General features: G+C 35.1%; 1 long non-coding RNA gene across 1 annotated transcript in view; it reads right to left on the minus strand.

Moving 5' to 3' along the window:
- Positions 1-1,335: 1,335 nt before the first annotated feature.
- LOC143662685 (uncharacterized) overlaps positions 1,336-19,740 on the minus strand; it is a 120,905-nt gene continuing 102,500 nt past the window's right edge. The window contains exon 3 of the long non-coding RNA XR_013165541.1: positions 1,336-1,458. This is a non-coding gene — a long non-coding RNA (uncharacterized LOC143662685). The remainder of the gene's footprint in view (positions 1,459-19,740) is intronic.

Here is a 19,740-nt window from a genome sequence, read left to right on the forward strand (position 1 = left end):
ATCCAGTGGGGTTTAACAGGTGAATGGTGGCTGCCCAAGAAACTTATGGGGTCTTTGGGACTAGGATGTAGGGCCATAGAGTTGGGAGGATTGAGTCTTTAATTAATTCATTGCTTTACATTTATTCAAAATTAATTAAATTCCTTCCATATATCAGTTGCCATGCTTCAGTTCAATGATTCATTCATTCAATTAATAATTATTGAGTGCACATTTTTATAGTTGAGTCACAATAATGAAAAAGGACATAAACCTTGTTTTTCCAAGAGCCAATCAGTAACCAGTGGGTGCCCTATCAAAGGAATGGGATGTGTCTATGTCTTTGTATGTGTGTGCTCACAAAGACCCATATACTATGTGTAAGATACATGATAATATGCAATATATTTGCATATAGGGTTAATATACACATTTTTCCCTTCCTTGCATTGCTTGTGCTTTCTTCTAATATAGAGCAGAAAAGAATGGGTTAGAAAAGGATACATCATATTAAATATGGGACTTGAGCGACAATTTCGTTGGCTACAAAAGAGACCTACCTCCTTTGGTATAATTTTTGAAGACCAGAGAAGTTACTTCTGGACCGTTTACTTACCTAAACTGTCCTATCTAGATCTCCTTCATGAATTCAGTCTGTTTTCTTGGATGAGGAGATGGGCACAGAATTTGACCAATCTTTGTTTTTTTCCTTCTACCTCAACTAACATAAAATATTGCAACAGGGAGGTCTTAGAGCAGAAATTCTTAATCTGAGGTCTGTAGACTTTTGTGGGATCTTACTAAATTCTGAATAACTTATCATTGAACCTGAGCACTATTCAATCTTTTAATGCAACAGTTGTGGAAGCTCTTCAGAGATAACCAATTATTATATCAAGTTCAAATCAGGGTTTATGCTTCATTTTTTACAGCCAGAAATATAATTGCCATGTAATTAAAAGGTGTGATATTCATTATTTAAATATTTTATATTGATGATTCGATTATCACTGAAGGCTCAGCTCCAGATGCCATAAACAGTTCTTGGCAATAGAATGATCTGTATATTTCTCAGCACATTTCTGAGTACATAAGTTGTCTTGTGGCTTTGGTAATAAAATTTTTACAGCCTTTTTGGGACTTTGGGCTGGTCTTTTCTCTAGCAGAGATATGGTTTCCCTGAATTTCTTCTCATTTCTGAAGGATGTACCCTTTACCAGATTTCATCTGTTCAAAAAATCTACTCCTATGAACACTGTAAAACACTCTTTAAGAAAAGATATTTTAAAACAACTTCCATATTTCATTAATAGAAATAAACTAGTATAAACTCACAGTGCTTTCTAGAAGCTCAGTTCTTGAAATGGCCATCCACATTCAAAAGGAAAAGAAACTTTAGCCAGTAGAAATGTCTGCAGATTACGTGGAAGCATAGTTGTATCGTCTCATAGAATTACCTTCGGAAATCTTTCAAGCCACCTGCAACAAACAATTTAAGCATGATTGCCACTCAAACCAGCTACAAAGGAATTCTCTCCAAACTTTCTAATCAGGCTGCTCACCTCAATCTTGGACCTCGTGCCGATTCTGGAGTTGCCTCTGTTGTGAAGTGTGCTGTGGCCCAATAGGATTTCTTGAAATGCCTATTTAATCAATCTAGTGCAGCTGAATTGGAATTCAGCAAAAGGTAATCTGTTCTTTTTTGAGAATTTAATGCTAATTCATCTGTTCAATTTTTAGTCCCTGATGAGTAAAGGTAATTCTCACAAATAAAGTGTACGTGTGTGTGTGTGTGTGTGTGTGTGTGTGTGTGTTGTGGGACATTTCTAGAGGCACAGAAAGCCACTGTGAAGACTTGAGTGACAGGACACAGATGGCTTTTCTAATAATGAGGAAAATAAGAATTGGAGCCTAGTTAATTATAAGGAGGAGACTTTGCAGTATATTAACATAATTTATTTTGTTTGTTGTTATGGTTTTTGTTGGATTATTTTTCCAGTTTGCTGTTTTTGCCAACAAGGTGCTCAATATGATAAGAAAATGAATTTAGGGAATTATTTTATCCAGTGGTTCTCATCCTGCTTACTCTTGCAGCACTTTCAAAATTGGTATTTTTGTGGCACTCTTGCAGGTATCAACAGAGCAAATCACACTAAACAAACCAGCTTTAATGACTACACTATCATTATTAAAGCACAGCAATGTCTCTGCGTGTCTGACAAAGTCATTTGCTTCATTGCTCCTTAGCCCTGATTTGCTGTTTTACTAAAACTCGTCAATGCCTTTGCTTCCTTCAAGATGCAAAGTTTCTCACATGTTTTCTTGCAAATTCATGATCTATACCAAATCATATAACCTGCTCAGAGCAATATTCCAACTAGCTGGTTGCCATGGCAATGTATACTGTACACTAAGTGGCAGCAAAATAAATAGGATGCATTATAAAAATATGCATGCAAACCTCGCAGGGTTCTTAGTACACCAGTGATCTACGGCACATTGCACGAGGACCTCTGCTTTAGCCCAGGGACATGATATTAGCCAATACATTACTCAAGTCCTCCATCGTGTTATTTACTCAATACCAGTGTGTGCTGTGCAAAAGGCATGTATGAATTTCTATTCTTCTTCACTGTCACGCCATGTGCTTAGGTGCTTGGTAGTTCATAATTTAAATAGAAAATATTACATACAATAGTAGCATAGGACCTGACATGCAGTAAGTGTTCAGTAAGTGGGAGGTTGAAAATATCAGAGGGATAACAATTGTATTGCTTTGATTAACCCAATCCTTTGTTCAGTAGTTTCTCCATTAATTCCTACTGAATAGAATTCAATAGGCTATGTGCAGGATAAACCAAGCTCATGAGGCTGATATCTGTAAATGGACATAAGGGATAACGGAGATGGAGTTTGAAGTTTCTACATATACGAACACCATGTTTCTACATATTCCACTACTTGTATGGTTAGTTGACAACTAAATAGCATTCCACCCAAATTGTGCCACCCATCTTTTCTTTCATAAATTTCTTAAAGTAAACCCCTAAGACTTCAAACTAAAACAAATTACTTTCTCCGAATTTTATTTTCAAGACAATATCAGTATTCACTTGAAGAAGCTAAAAGGTGAAAACATAGTTTAACTTCACTCAAATATACTGCTTTATATCACCTCTGATTTATTTTTTTCTTATTTGTATGTTTACCATTCAATTTACATAGACCAAGATCTCTAACAACACAAATAGCATTAAATGCATTTTATGAAACACTTCTGTTTACTCAAAATAGTTGCTTCCTCAAACAAACAAAAAATTTTATCAGATTCATCTACATAACCTTCACTATTATTTAATGCCTGCACAATATTTCACTGTGACATTGAGATGGGTGGCAATATATCTTCATTATAGAAAATACAATAATAAACCCATTTGTATACATGCATTTTTTTTCTGAATCATTTACATATCTCAGATCCTCTTACTAATGAGTTATTTATTTAAATTAGTGGGATTGCTGGAGCAAAGCATATATTTCTCTTTGTATTTTCTCTCTTCCATCCCTGTCATACACAATCATTCTAAAGGCTTCTGTGTGTTTCCTTATGCGAAAGGTTTCTTTTTAATTTAGAGAAAATTGATCAAGTTTCTTATAATATCCAGTAAAAATCTTGACTGGAATTGCATACTGATTTTAACTGTTTGAGATGGTCTCATCATCACCGACCTGTATTTTTTTTCTTTATTTTTAGTCACTTCTAAATATACGTTTTAAAAATTTCCATTGGCAGTTCTTCTTAGGTCATGGGGTATTTAGGAATAAATTTTCTAGCTTCCAAACATTTGGGATTTTATAGTTCTCCTTGTATTATTTATATCAACTTCCCTGCACTTGGCAGGAGAGCGTATGCTTTGTTATTGATCCTTTTGTATTGATTAAGGTTTCTTTAGTGGCTTAATGCAGAGTCCATTTTTGTAAATCCTGCTACAATATTTGCTCTCTGTTACGCATAGAATTTTACATATTTCTAATATATTAAGCTTATATTAGTGCATTGTTGAGAAGTTTGGTGTTGCTAGTTCAGTTTTTTCTGAGTGTACTTTTAGCTTATGACAGAAGTACATCAAAATTACCAAATGCAATTAGTGATATATTTCTCTTTGCAATTATATCAATTTATACTTGATATGTTTTGGGGATTATTATTTTCTGTGTGTGTATATATATATATATATATACACACACACATTTATGATGTTTATTCTTCTTGTTCTTTTATTTTATCTCCCTTTACCTCCCTCCTCCCATTTATTTATATGCGTGTGTGTATATGTATATATATGTTATCATATTTGAACTTCATGGTATATTTTTTTTGCTTTAAATTTTACTTTGCTAGATGTCAAGAATGCTAACACAACTGTCTTTTCATTCACATTCACCTGAATAATTTTCTAAACTTTTACATTCTACCCTTATTATGCCAACGTTGATCTAAAGGTGTTCTGACTATTAGTATTACCGTATTTTGTGTCCTTTTAAAAATAAGCCTGGTCATCACTGTCTATGAATTGATAAATTTAATTCATTTATATTTCTTTTAATTAATGTTATTTAAAAACTTATCCATGACATCTTAGTTCTGTGAACTTTCATTTACTGTATTTTTTTTCTCCATTCTCAGTTCCTGTTGGATAGATCAAGTTTTCTGCTGTTATACCTATGTATATGAAATATATAAATTTTTCTTTTTATATATTTGATGATTTCTTAAACTTATCATTATCTTATCTTCTTCCTAAAAGACATGAATTTTAACTCTTTTAATGTCTAGACCCAAGATATTAAGTGTGCATTTACACCAAAAAAATTATGAACAAGGGAGTTTATAGCAATTTTTCATTTGTAATAGCAAATACTAGAAGCAATCCAAATGTAATACAAGTAGGATAAAAGGATGATATATTCAGACAATGGAATCCTATACAGTAATTGAAAATAAACTGCAACTTGCAATAAAATGGTCGAATTTTTCCATTGTGATTTTGAGCTAAATGTACCAAATACAAAAAAATATGGCTACTTATATGAAGTTCAAAAACAGCCCAACTAAACTACAGCCCATCCCATCACGAGGACTGGAATGCAGCAAGAAGGGTTCTGAATGTTAGTAATATACTCTCTTGATGTGGATGGTAGTTACATGGGAGTATATTTATTTAAATTGACCTGCACATTAAAAATTTGTATGTTTTACAGTACGTATGCAATACTTCCATTTAAAAGCTAAGATTAAAAGATTACTTCCAGAATGCCCTCTCACTGCTGCTTCAATGTACCCCCTTCTTTAGAAGCCTACAGCCACTGATCTTCCAGACACAAACAACTCAAAACACATTCCATGCTTTGAAAGGATTGCTCAGTTTATTGATTTATTTCTGGTATGCATATTTCCCTTTTTCTTCTAGTTTCTCCAAGACTGAATTTTGTGGCGGAAGTTTGTAGTGTATCATCATGGAATTAACCAGCACCGTCTTACTAAAGTGAATCTTACTAAAGTGTTTCATGGTACTTAATATCTATGGCCGAATTGTTTTCCAAAAGTGCCCATGTAAATTTACCATTCATACAATCTATTCAGCAGTACTAGGGTTCAATGTACTATCACTGGCATTTGATATCATGGTATATTTAAAAATGTAAGCCTTATAAATTATAGCTTGTTTTGCTTTAATCATAATCAATTTTTAATGTTTGTTTATTATTTACATTTACTTTAGAGTTATTTTGATGTTCATTTTCCTTACACATACATTTATTAGCATCATGATGCTAGTCTTATGATTGCGAACAAATATTTCACACTTTTTAGATATCCTGTTTCTTTTTTCTGATAGTCATAGAAAAAATGAAAACATTTAGAAATGTTATGAACTCAAATGCAAGATTAAGCAACCAGCCCCTCGTCTGTCAGGAAACATATGAGAGCAATGTGGTATTTTAATCATTGAAATGACAGAAGTTTCTATATCCTCAAGGTGCAAAATCTAAGTATAGTTTATTCAGGTTGGAACCCAGCTTCTGAGATAATGGTGTTTTGCTCAGAAAAGAAGATAAAACACTGGGAGTTTCCACTTTCTATGTAGTCTCACTTGGTGTGATGTTGGCACAGAAGCATCTGTAAAGTACAACACACATTGTCAGGAACAGAAAATTCTCCCTGACTATGTTTCAATCTGCTATTTACATATTCTACTGAGCACTTAGAGAGCAATTTTGTTTCAACAGAAGAAAGGCAATTTATATCACCTACATGTGCACTCCCTTTTAGTTCCTTGAGAAAAGATAGGGGTTGTTTTCCTATCCAAAGCAGTATAAAGGGAGCAATTTCCACAAGAAATTTACAGCTCCGAATGTTTAACTGTAATATGTGAAGTTAAAGGGCGGTTTTTTTTGTCCCCAAACACAAACAACATTGAGCGCGCAAGAGTAACTTCTTCAGATGCACCTTGAAATTAAGCTCATGAGTTGCTAATCTTATTGAGCAGATTCCTTAGAATCATGGGGAAGAATTGTGCAATAAGAATTGTGCTATAACATTGTTACTACATGGTTTTATGGTGGCTTTATGTCAAAAATAAATATGTAATTATGGTGGCTAAAAGCCTGATAGCTGACAACTGAATAGGCTCCGTGGCACAATCTTTACTGAGGAGTCGTGTCATGCTTTGGGAAACTCAGGATAAAAGATTTTTACCTCTGTTAAGAAGTCTCTCTTCTAATGGCGAATAGTAAGAGGAAAGAGAGGGAAAAAAGGCTAAAGAAATACAACATATTTTAGTAAATACTCACAAGTTATATTATGACCTTAATATTCTATTTTTAATAATTAAATCCTGATTCCCTAAGAGGTAAAAGAGAGGTGGTTATGAGTGTGTCTTACTATTGTAGTTTTTCCTTTGTTCATGTTTTAAAGTAGCCTCTGTGTACCACAAGCAGACCCAAAGTTGATTTTCATGTGAAAAATATTCCTCTTTTATGACCTCACTGCAAAAGTCTTTGTTAATCTTAACAGGCACAGAGACGGAAAATCGGGAGTTTTGCTAGGTTATTTATTATTACCATTTCTTATTTAATACAATCGTGCAAGTGTTAGTGTTTACTATTGTTCTGCATTTGGGTCTTCTAAGCAAAGATCAGCTACAATGCTTTCTTTCTATCCGCCTATCAGATCCATCTCTCTACTCCTCTCCGCCTGCAGCTACAATACAGAGAGAAGAACCAGCCAATTTCCAGTGATATGTTGTCCCTCTGTGTGTGTATTTTTCTAAATCAGCCTATATATAAATGATATTGTATGTGCAATTCAACCTCTCTTAATCTACTGTTTCTTACCACATCCTTCTCTGGCCACATCAACTTTAGTCTAAAATGAGGATCCACCAGAAGATATTTTTTTCTGATCACACTCCCACTATTTTCTGGGCATATACAATATTTTTTTAATTGCTTCTAAATCATTTGGTATTCTTTAGAAACCCCACTGTAACCTGAGAACTTGGTTGCTTAAAAATTAGGAAGCATCGAACATTGTGCTGCTACAAAAAAGAATGAAGTCGTAAGACACACAATGCTGTGAATGAACCTGTGGGACATTTGGTGAAGTAAAATGAGTAAGAAACAAAAGAGCAAATATGAATCTCATTTAGAAAATACTTACAAGGAAACTGGGACCAAGACTGTAAGCTCTTCTAGCAGTCACATTTAGTCCGGAGTGTTATTATTTCTGGATTTTGAGGGGCTGTTTTACATATGTTTAACCTGGTATTTACAGAGAAAAATGAAGCCTACCAGTTTGGGATTAAAGTAATCCAGAATACAGGGATAAGGAAGACATTGTCTGTATTTTAGAACTTCACCTACTCTTTGAGACTAAAAGAAGAAAATTTTATTTTGTTGAGAGCCTAAATTTTCTGTAGCACATAATCTAACTCAACTTGTCTGGATAGATCATTTAAACAATCCAAACATAGGGACCCCAGAATAAGAATGAGAAGCTTTACTCCTGTATAGTTTGGTGTAATGCCTAGATACATTCCAGAGCATAGTAAGCAGTAATCAAAAAGTATTGGCACAGTGCATTGAGGGAGAAAAAATATGGAACTATTGGACTTTACCACTGGGGAAACCCAAATCAATTAGGCCAAATATTAGGGACACCCAAATCTAAAGGCCATACCCTTGATCTTGAGGCTCGCTCTTGTGAAGCTAATGTATGTAGTGAAGAAATTTAGCCAACCTATAATTGTTCCTAAGAGTAATCTCTGGAATACCTCTTTAGTTCTTCAGATGTGGCCTCTCACACTCTAAGCCCAACTCTGCAAGTGAAACCATTGCCCTCCCCACTACATGAGACATGACATCCAGGGATGAAAGTCTCCCTGGTGGCATGGGAGATGACTCTCAAAGATGAGCCTGGCCCTGGCACCATGGGATCAACAATGCCAACCCGACAAAAAAAGGGAAAAGCAGTGCACCAAATAAGGTATCAGTGGCTGAGAGAGTTCAAAAAGAGTTGAGAGGCCACTCTGGAGGTGACTCTTAGGCAAGCTTCAGTTGTCAAACCAAAACCAAAACCAAAACCATTCCTGCCATTCCTAAAGAGTACCTAGGGCGTTATATAAGATTCTACAAAGATTCCATGCCCTACGGTAACTTTCCAGAAACCTACAAACTCCAGATGGGTTCTTGGACCAGAAAAGTCCTGAAATTCAGAAGGACCAGTCTCTCCTCTACCAGAACATCAATTTGTTCCATCCCGCATCCCGCATTATCAACAGCCCCTTTCAACATGAAAAAGTTAGAATGGGCATAGCCCAAATACCCCTAAAGTGGGAGAAAGATCAAAGGTGATGGTGGAGTTATACAGAGAAGGTAAGGTTTAAATGAGTATGATTGCTGAATCATTATAGTAATATTTCTTTTAGTCTCCAGAACCTTAGAGCAGCTAGAAGTAAAAATCTAAAATTGAGGAACTGTAATCTGTATCAAACTCTGAAATCTATTCTACAACTAATTGTTGTGATATACTTTGAAATTTATTGTTTTTTGTACGTATGTTACTTTTTGAACAAGAAAAAGAGAAGAAGGAGTATAACACAGAAAATAGGATTTATCAAATGAGTATGACTGTTGAATCATTACATTGATATTTCTTTTGGTCGCCAGTGTCTTGGAGCAGCTAGAAGAAAAAATGAAAATTATAGTTCTTGGAACTGTAAGCCATACCAAACTTTAAAATCTGTTGTATAACTACTTGTTAAAATGTTCTTTGAAATTTATTGGGATTTTTTTGGTACATATGTTATACTTCACAATAAAAAAAATAAAAAAAATAAAAAAATAGGAAGTGCCACATTTTTTTCCTCTTCTACTATGGTTCTCTGTGGCACCATCTCTAGTCAATAGCAGCAGAGGCTGATGCCCACAGTAATCTCCACCAATAAGGCCAGAGCTCAAGCTTGAGCACCTGTGTCTTCTCTAATGCTACTGGTAGTGATGTCTGTGAAATCACGTGTCCAATTAGAAGCTGCTAGCTGGTGCTAATGCCTCATGTAGAGAAGCACTTTATGTTCTTTCATCACATTCACAGTTTTTTTGTGATGCTGCTCCAACCTAGAACATGAGTGTCACAAATGTCTTACATGTGTTCAAGAGGTTTGCACAGAAGACAATCCAAATGATCAGCATGATGTTTTACTCAGACTCATCCACAAAAGGGTGCACTATCCTTGAAACTAGCATTGATACATAGACAATCCATCCTTTTCATGATGCCTCCAGCACTCAGAAACCTAGAACTGTTCCCCAGAATATGAATCTCAGATCTGCTGCTCATTCTCTGTTCCTTAGGTATGCTGGTTTGGAACTATTATGTAAACCAGAAAAGCCATGATCTTCTAATCTAATCTTGCAGGGGAAGACCTATTGTTGGGTGGGAACTTTTGATTTGGTTGTTTCCATAGAGATGTGACTCCACCTATTCAAAGTAGGTCTTGAGCATCTCACTGGAGTCCTTTAAGAGGGAAACATTTTGGACAGAGCTTAGAGATACAGACGTTTGGAGATGCAGAAGGAAAATCCCCCAGGAGATGCCTGAAGTTGAGAGAGCCCTTTGAAACCAGAAGCCAAGAGAGAAGGGCCAGCAGACCTTGCCATGGATTTTCCCATGTGACAGAGAAGCCCCGTACATGACTGGCCTTTCTTGAGCAAAGATATCCTTTTGTTGATGCCTTAATTCAGACATTTTCAATGGCCTTAGAACTGTAAATTTGTAATCTAATAAATCCTTTTTGTAAAGCCAATTTATATCAGGGATATTGCATTCCAGAAGCTTTAGGAAAGGAAAAATTTGGTGTCTATCATTCTTTAATGCCTCTGGGTTTCCCAGGAAACAGGAAACCATTACACTAATGCTCTGTTACCTACTGTTCCATGTACCTCCATCTCCTTGGCTTAGTAATTTCTTCGTTTTATCAGTCCTAAGGCTCAGCAAGCAGTTCCTTTCAATATCATTCCTTCTAGCCTAGAATGTCCCATTCCCCTGGCTTCATAAACCCCACTCTATGCCAATAGACATATTAAAATTTACATTAACTCAACAGATTTTTCTATTTCACTCTTGTTGGCAGATATAGAGATGCTCCTCTCAGATAAGACTTGCCCCTAGCAGCAACAAGCACAGTCTGCTGAGCTGGCTACCTCAGTGAACAAGCTTCTTGGAGTAGTGTTTGATCAATGTTTGAGCGAGATGTTGGTATAGAGGCCTGGACATTTTTTGCCCTTTACAGGACCCTTCCAAAGGGTCATCTTTGCTCCTGAGTTCCCATCGACAGGTCTTCATTATGTCTCAAGTCACCCCTTGCCCACTCTTGCAACCTCCACTTTTCCTTCACAAGTGTTATTTCTCAGTAAACCTTTCACCCTCCTAATCCATTGCAGGCATCCTTTCACCCTCCTAATCCATTGCAGGGTCTCTTTCCAAAGAGCCCATCCAGCACACTGTTTCTCACTGTATTTTTCTCCTTTCTTTTGGATTAAATCATTAAATTTGGGGCCTGATCTAACATTTTTAAAACTAATTTTTCAACAATTTTAGAGGATTTCTGTAGAAAAAAGTACAGAAAATAATATCAAATACACCTGTGTTCTCACCACCATGACTAAACATGTAAACATTTTTAAAGAAATAGAGTATCACAGATATTGAAAAAACAGGCTGTCTCCCTCCTCTTTTCCACAGAAGTATGGAGGTTGGTGTCTGTCATTGCCATGTAAGCTTTTTGTTTTTTACCAATGTATCATTCTATAGACAATGGAGCTGCTGATTTCATTTTAAAAATTTCATGCAAATTTTAAGTTATGGAATAGTATTATGCAAACTTGATTTTTCCCCTCAAAATTGATTTTGAGATTTATTCTTTCAATACAAGAGGTCTAGTTAAATCACTTTGATTGCTTTATATTATTCTTGTATATGAATAACTATAACCAATTTCCATTTTCTTAATGAGAAACAGTTGATTCCACCTTTTTGTTATTATAAACAGTGATAAAATACCTACAGCTGTCCGGCAGAGGAACTACAAATTCTATGGGTTGCTGAACTGAGATCTGTTGGTAATAATTTTTCTTTTGTTTCTGAGTGCAAGGGAGATTGAGCACATATTCATATGTTTGCAATTCAATTTAATTTGTCTGTGAATGGGCTGTTAATATTTAATGTCCATCTCTCTATTGATGGGTAGTAGCTTACATATTTCATATACTATTCCTGTTTGTCTTTCATTTGAGTTACAATTGTATTTGCCCACTTGTGAACGTGACTTTTCACTTTATTTAGAGACTTCCCTCATTCAGAAGTTTTAAATTTTGATGTAGCCCTATCTATGAATTGTGTGCTTGTATATTTGGTTCTCTGCTCTCTTAAATACTCCCTATCTCAATGCCAAAAAGATACATACCCACATTTTTGAAAGTTTTACATTTTTTCTTTTCACATTCCAATGTTTTTTTTTAATCCAAGTGAAATTAAGTTTTAAGGCATTAATTATTAATCTAATTGTAGTTTTCAAATATCTGTATATCAGTTTAAATTTTTTTATTGTCCAACCTTTCCCTGATTTTTAGTGCTACCTCTCTCATATTCCAAGAATTTCTTTTGATGATTTCTCTTTCTAGATTCTCATTTCTAGTGCATTGATCTATTTCTCAACTCCTGCATTCATATTAAAGAAAAGGTCTAAATATTGAAGAGCACATTTTGTTTCATTCTTCATAGTCTTTTAAATTTTCTTGGTCGTTCTTGGTCATTTAGTCATACATAAACGTTTTAAACTTGTCTTCTTAAATTCCATAAAACCTGTTGAGATTTTTACTTGAAATACACTGAATTTATCAATTAATTTTTGGCACATCATCATCTTTATAAGAGTGGCTCTTCCAATAAATGAGCATATTGAATCAATAGATTCCCATTTATATCCTGTAGTAGAGTTTTATATCCTTTCCATAGGATCATACACAAATTTAATTAGACTTATCCCTTGATACCTTTCTGGCTTTTTTCCTCTATCAAATGTTTTCTTTGGAAAATTACGTATTCTAAATGTTTGTTGTTATTGAACTTTTATACATTAGTCTCATATTTGACACTTTTAATGCTGTTTATTTTCTTGGATGTTTTATGAAGATAATCAGATTGTCTGTGAATGATAATGTTTCCTCCTTTCTAATACTTAATATTTTTATTTCTTTGCCTTGCTTTTTTGCAATAGAAAGAACTACTGGTATAAGATGAATATATATAATAACAGTAAGTGTCTTTTTTTGAGAATATAAAAGTAATGATTTCAAAAAGTTTGTTTTTAGAGAAGCTGTAAGTTTATAGAAGAGTCATATAAAAAATGCAACATCCCCATGTACCCTTCTATTGTTGACACTTTGCTTTACTTTGTGTGGTACTTTGTTACAACTGATGAAAGAAAATTAAAATATTACTGCTAACTATAGTCCATAGTTTAGTATTTTTCCTATATACCACCCTATTATTAAAACCTTGCAATATGTCATACATTTATTATAATTTATGAAAGAACATATTTATATTTCTACCATTAATCACAGTCCCTAATAGGGTTACTGTATTATACAGTCCCATGTTTTAACTTCTAATATTCCTTCCAGTAACATATGTGATCCAATACTTCCCTTTCAGCCTCATTCATCAACATACTACTGGGCTGTTAACTATAATCACAATAATGTGCTGCTATCACTACTATCCATTTCCAAACATTTACAATCAACATGAATAGAAATTCTAGATGAAGTAAGCATCAGCTCCCTTTTCTCTAGCCCCATTCTATGTGCTGGTATATTCTAGAGTCTAACTCCATAAGTATGTTATAACTAGCTCATATTAGTGAGATCATACAAATTTTGTACTTTTGTGTCTGGTTTTTTTCTATCCACATAATGTCCATGTTCTTTCTTATAGCTGAATAATATTCCATCATATGTATATAATTACATTTTGTTTATCTATTCATTGTTTGATGGATACTTGGGTTGCTTCCATTTTTTGGCAATTGTGAATAATGCTGATATGAGCATCATTATGCAAATGTCTATTCTTCCCCCTGCTCTCAGCTTTTCTGGGTATATACCTAACAATGGGATTGGTAGATGATATGGTAATTCTATACTTAGCTTCCTGAGGAATCATTAAACTGTCTGCCACAGTGGCTGCACCATTTTACATTTCCACCAGTAGTGAATGCTCCTATTTCTCCACATCCTCTCCAAAACTTGTGCTTTTCTGTTTTGTAAATAGTGGCCCTTCTAGTAGGAATGAAATCTCATTGTGTCTTTGATTTGCATTTTCTTAATAGCTAATGATGTTAGCCACCTTTTCTTGTGCTTCTTAGCCATTTATATTTCCTGTTTGGAAAAATGTCTTTTCAAGTCTTTTGGTCATTTTAAAATTGGGTTGTTTTTCTTTTTATTGTTGAGTTGTAGAGTTTTATCTACTCTGGATATTAAATCATTATCAGATATGTAATTCCCAAATATACTCTCCCATTCAGTAGGTTGCTTTTTCACTTTCTTGATAAAGTCCTTTTTAGCAAAAAAGTTCATAATTTTTTGGAGGTCCCGTTCATCTAGTTCTTTTTACATTGCTTGTGCTTTGAGTGAAAAGTATAAGAAACCATTACCTACCATATGGTTTTGAAGATGCTTCTCTACATTTTCTTCTAGGAGTTTTATGGTCTTGGTTATTATCTTTAATCTTTGATAGATTTTTGGGTTAATTTTTGTGTAAGGAGTCCTCTTTAAATCTTTTGAAAAGGGATATTAGTTCTCCCAACACCATTTATTGAAGGCACTATTCTGTCCCAGTTGGACTTGGAAGCCTTATCAAGTATCTATTGACCATATGTGTGACCATCTATTTGTGATCTATTAATTCAGTTCCATACCTATCTTTATAGAAGTACAATACTGTTTTGACCACTGTAAACTTGTAATATACCTTAATATCAGGAAATGTGTCTGCCAACTTCGTTTCCTTTTTGAAGATGTTTTTGGATATTTGGGGCCCCTTACCCTTCCAAATAAATTTGATAGTCAACTTTTTCATTTCTGAAAAATAGGCTATTGAATTTTGATTTGGATTGTGTTGCATCTGCAAGTCAATTTGGGTAGAATTGACATCTTAATGATATTTAGTCTTCCAATCCATGAACATGGTATATCCTTCCATTTATTTAGGTCTTTTTAAATCTCTCTTGGCAATGTTTTGGAGTTTTCTGTATGCATATCCTTTCCATCCTTGGATAAGTGTATTCCTAGATATTTGATTCTTTTGGTTGCCATCATAAATGGATTTTTTTCTTGATTATTTCCTCAGATTTCTCCTTACTAGTTCATAGAAACACTACTGACTTTGCATGTTGATCTTGTATCCTGTCACTCTGCTAAACTTGTTAATTAGCTCTATTAGCTTTGCTGTAGATTTTTCAGGGCTTTATAGGTATGGGATCATGCTGTCTGTATATAGAGAAAGTTTTACTTCTTCCTTTCAAATATTTATGGCTTCTATTAAATTTTCTTGCCTAATTACTGTAGCTAGAATTTTTGGAACATGAACAACAATGCTGGGAGTGGATGTTTTTTGTCTGTTCCAGATCTTAGAAAGAAAGTTTTTAGTCTTTCAACATTGAGTATGATATTAACTATGAGTGTTTGCATATGCCCTTTATCATGTTGAAGAAGTTTCCTTTTATTCCTATCATTTGATACGTTTTATCTTAGAAAGAATACTGGATTTTGTCAATGCCTTTTATGCTCAATCAAGTTGATCATGTGATTTTTGACACTGTTAAAAAATTGTTTTAGAGAAGCTGTGGGTTTACAGAACAATCACGCATAAAATTCAAGATTTCCATACACCTCCCCACCACCAACACTTGCACTGGCAAGGAAAATTTGTTACAATTTTTGATAGCATTTTTTTGTAATTCTACTATTTTTCTAAACAGTAGATACATTTTTTTATAATTGATAAAATATTATTAAAGTAGCTCTATTAACTATTATGCATAGTTTACATAGGTGCATTTCCCCCCATATTCTGAGCTTCTCATTATCATTTTTATTTTCACAATAATGAAATCTATTTTATTTTCATATTAATTCATTTGTCTATTTTACTCATGTACACAAACACTGGACAAAGGGAGTGTCAGTCACAATGCTTTACAATGATACCATTACATGATAAAAGCTATTTTTACTATCATTATCAAAGGTCAAGGCCACTGGATTACAGTTAAACAATTTCAGGTATTTCCTCTGGTGGAAACTAAAAGGAAGTATCTACATGATGTGTTAGTATCATAATCATTTGCTAAATGCTAACTTCTCAGTTACAACTTCTCCCTCTCATTTGATCAGTCTCTCAATCTTCAGGGATATCTGGGCAATGGCCATTCTAAACTATTTCATGCTGAAAAGGGGTGTCAGTATTATGGGGTAGAGGAATGAAACTGATTGATATTCTTGGAGAGACTGTTACTTCTGGGTTTCAGGGCTTATCTGGCATAGGAGTCATCTGTAGGCTTTAAGTTGCTGGGAAAAAACTTAATAGGTATAACTTTTATAGAGTCCTAGATAGAGCCCAGGGTATTTTTTTATGGTTTTCAGGAATACTGTTGGTTGGAACTTGGCATACTGTGGCAATTTGCACTATCTGGCTGTGAAATCTCTTAGCCATTGAAACTTCATTTTGTTTCATTTCTTTCCCACCTTTTGGTCAGAAAGCATGGTCAATGCCACAATGCAAGGGATAGCCTTATTCCTGGGAGTCATGTCTCACATTGCCAAGGAGACTTAAATCACCAGGAATTATATCCTAAGTAGGGGGGAAGGTAGAGAGTTTATTGTTAGAATTTGGCTTAGAGAGAGAGGTCGCATCTGACCAACAGCAGAGGTTCTCTGAAGGTGATTTTAAGGCATAATTACAAGTAGGCTTAGCTTTGCCATTACATAAATGAGTTTTAAAAGGTCAATACTGACAACAGTGGCTCAGTGGCAGAGTTCTCAGCTGCCACACCAGAAACCTGGGTTCGATTCCTGGAGCCTGCTCATGCAAAAGAAAAAAGGGGAAAAAAAAAGGAAAAAGAAAAATCAACCCTCAGGATTGAGAACTTGTATTATCAAATTTGGAGTCCCCAATGCTTGAGAGAACATCAGGAATTCCTTAGGTGTGAAAGTTTAATAGTTTCAAATATTTTCTTCAGTCTTTCAAGGAACTTTGCAAATACCTTTTTATTTTCTGCCCAAGATATTGAGTTGATTTTTGTATTAACTATTAGTTAGAGTTCTTCTTTCATTCTTTTGCATATGGATATTCACTTCTCCCAGGACCATTTATTGAAGAGGCTCTTCTGTCCCAATTGAGTGGACTCAGCAGCCTTGTTAAATATCAATTGGCCATAGATGTGTAAAGGTCTATTGCTGAACTTTCAATTCATTTCTAATGGCCAATATATCTATCTTTATGCCAGTACCATGCTGTTTTGACCACCGTAGCTTCGTAATATGGTTTAAAGTCAGGAAATGTGAGTTCTCCAACTCTGTCAATCTTTTTCAAGATGTCTTTGGCTGGGCAGGCCATGGTGGCTCAGCAGGCAAGAACGCTTGCCTGCCACGTTGGAGGACCCCTTTCCCTTTTCTTCTCTTCTGGGACACACCTGATGCATATATTTCTGCTGTCATTTAATTCCCTGAGACCCTCCTCATATTTTTCCACTCTTTCCTCTTTCTGTTATTCTATCTGTGAGATTTTGATTGCCCTATCTTTTAATTCTCTGATTCCTTCTTCTGCCCCTCCAAATCTGCTAGTATGTCTCTAGTTAATTTTTTAGCATTTTTAAAATTGTGAAATATAACAAATATACAAAAAAAAATAAATTTCCAAGCATATTTTAACAAGTAGTTATCACACATATTTTAAAGTTTGGTTGGCGTGGGTTACATTCCACAACTTTTTATTTTTTCTTCTAGATGATGCAAGACACTGGAGAACAAAGGAAATAACAACATAATGATTCAGAAATCCTATCTTCTCTGTAATACTTCTCCTTTTTTCTTCTTTGTGCAAAATAACATATACAAAAAAGCAAAGTACATTGCGGCAATAGTAGACCAGATTTCAGAATTTGATATGGGTTACAATTCCACAATTTTAGGTTTTTACTTCTAGCTGCTCTAGGGCACTGAAGACTAAAAAATATATCAATATAATGATTCAGTAATCATGGTCATATGTTAAACCCTATGTTTTCTGTATAATACCACCATCACCTTTGATCTTTCTCCCACTCTTTAGGAGTATTGGGGCTATACCCATTCTAATATTTTCATGTTGGAAGGGGCTGTTGATAATATGAGATAAGGGGATGGAACTAGTCGATGTTCTGGAGAGGCTGGCCCCTCTGCATTTCAGGACTTATCTGGTCCAGGGACCATCTGGAGGTTGTACGTTTCCAGAAAGTTACCCTAGTGCATGGAAACTTTGCAGGAGTGATATTGGTTGGAGTTTGGCAAGTTATGATAGGTAGCAATGTCTGACTGAGCTTGCATAAGAATGAGCTCCAGAGTAACTTCTTGACTCTCTTTGAACTCTCAGCCACTGATGCCTTATTTGTTACACTTCTTTCCCCTCTTTTGATCAGTATGGCATTGTTGTTCCCACAGTGCCAGGACCAGTCTCATCCACGGGAGTCATCCTCTTGCCACCAGGGAGACTTCACCCCTGGATATCACATCCCATGTAAGGAGGAGGGCAATGGTTTCTCTTGAGAGAGAGAGAGAGAGAGAGAGAGAGAGAGAGAGAGAGAGAGAGAGAGAGAGAGAGAGAGAGAACATCTTAGCAAGAAAAAAAGGCCCACACATAACTCTTAGGCATACCTATAGGTAGGCTAAGATTCTCTGATACCTACATAAGTGTCACAAGAGCAAGCATCAAGATCAGGGGCTTCACTTATTGATATGGGCACACTAATGTTTGACACAGTATCAGGGGATTCCCCAGTGGTAAAGTCTAATAGTTTCCTAATTTTTCTCTCATCCCTCAAGGGACATTGCCAATACTTTTGATTATGTGCTTAATATACTTTAGAATGTATAGAGACATTGCATTAAGCTATACAGGATTAAAGGCACTCATCTTTATTCTGGGTTCCCTGTGTTTGGATTGCTTATATGATCTATCTACATAATTATGTGCTAGAGAAAATTTGGGTTCTGAAAAAAATAAACATTTTTTCTTTTCTCTCAAAGAGTAGGTGAAGTTCTAAAATACAGACAATGTCTTCTTCACCCCTGCATTCTGAATTACCTTAATACGCCCTGATCAGCTTCATTCTTATCTCTTAATACCAGGTTGTACATATATAAACTATCTCTCAAAATCCAGAAATAACATTTACCACTCTGGTTTAAATGTGTCTACTATAAAAGCATACAACCGAGGCCCAGTTTGCCTATAAGTATTTTCTAAATGAGATCAAACAATATTTGCTCTTTTGTTTCTGGCTTATTTTGCCTCACCTAATTTCCCCAGGTTCATTCACATCATTGCATGCCTCACAACTTTGTTCCCTTTTGCAGCAGCGTAATGTTTGATCATATGTATACGCCATTTTCCACCAATGTACTTCTGAGTCAGTGCATCTTTCAGACACCTCCATTTACTGGGCCTCATGTATAATGTCCAAAGTCAACAAGGCATCAAAACTCTCAATTTTAAATAATTTCATTGTTCCCAAGAGAAAAATAAGCAATAAATACACCCTCACTGAACATAAAATCCAAACCTCCCCCTAACTCTTGTCCCTCCCCCCATTATGTACCCCTGGTATTGCTGCAGTAGTATTGATGTTTTCCTGTTGAGCATAGCCCATAGCATGCACAGCACTTTTCCCTCTATGCTCCCAAATTATACTCTCTTTGTACAAGATTCATACCTTTGCAGTAGTTCATGCAAGAACTTATTTATATTTGTAGTGTTAAACAGTGGGACACATGAGTCTATACAACCCCTTTCAATCATGTTCACCTTCAATATGGTAATATTACTTATATACTCACTAGCGAACCACCTTCACTTCTACCTACTCTGTTACAATT

This window comes from Tamandua tetradactyla, chromosome 18 (assembly GCF_023851605.1).
Source record: "Tamandua tetradactyla isolate mTamTet1 chromosome 18, mTamTet1.pri, whole genome shotgun sequence".
Taxonomy (NCBI): domain Eukaryota; kingdom Metazoa; phylum Chordata; class Mammalia; order Pilosa; family Myrmecophagidae; genus Tamandua; species Tamandua tetradactyla.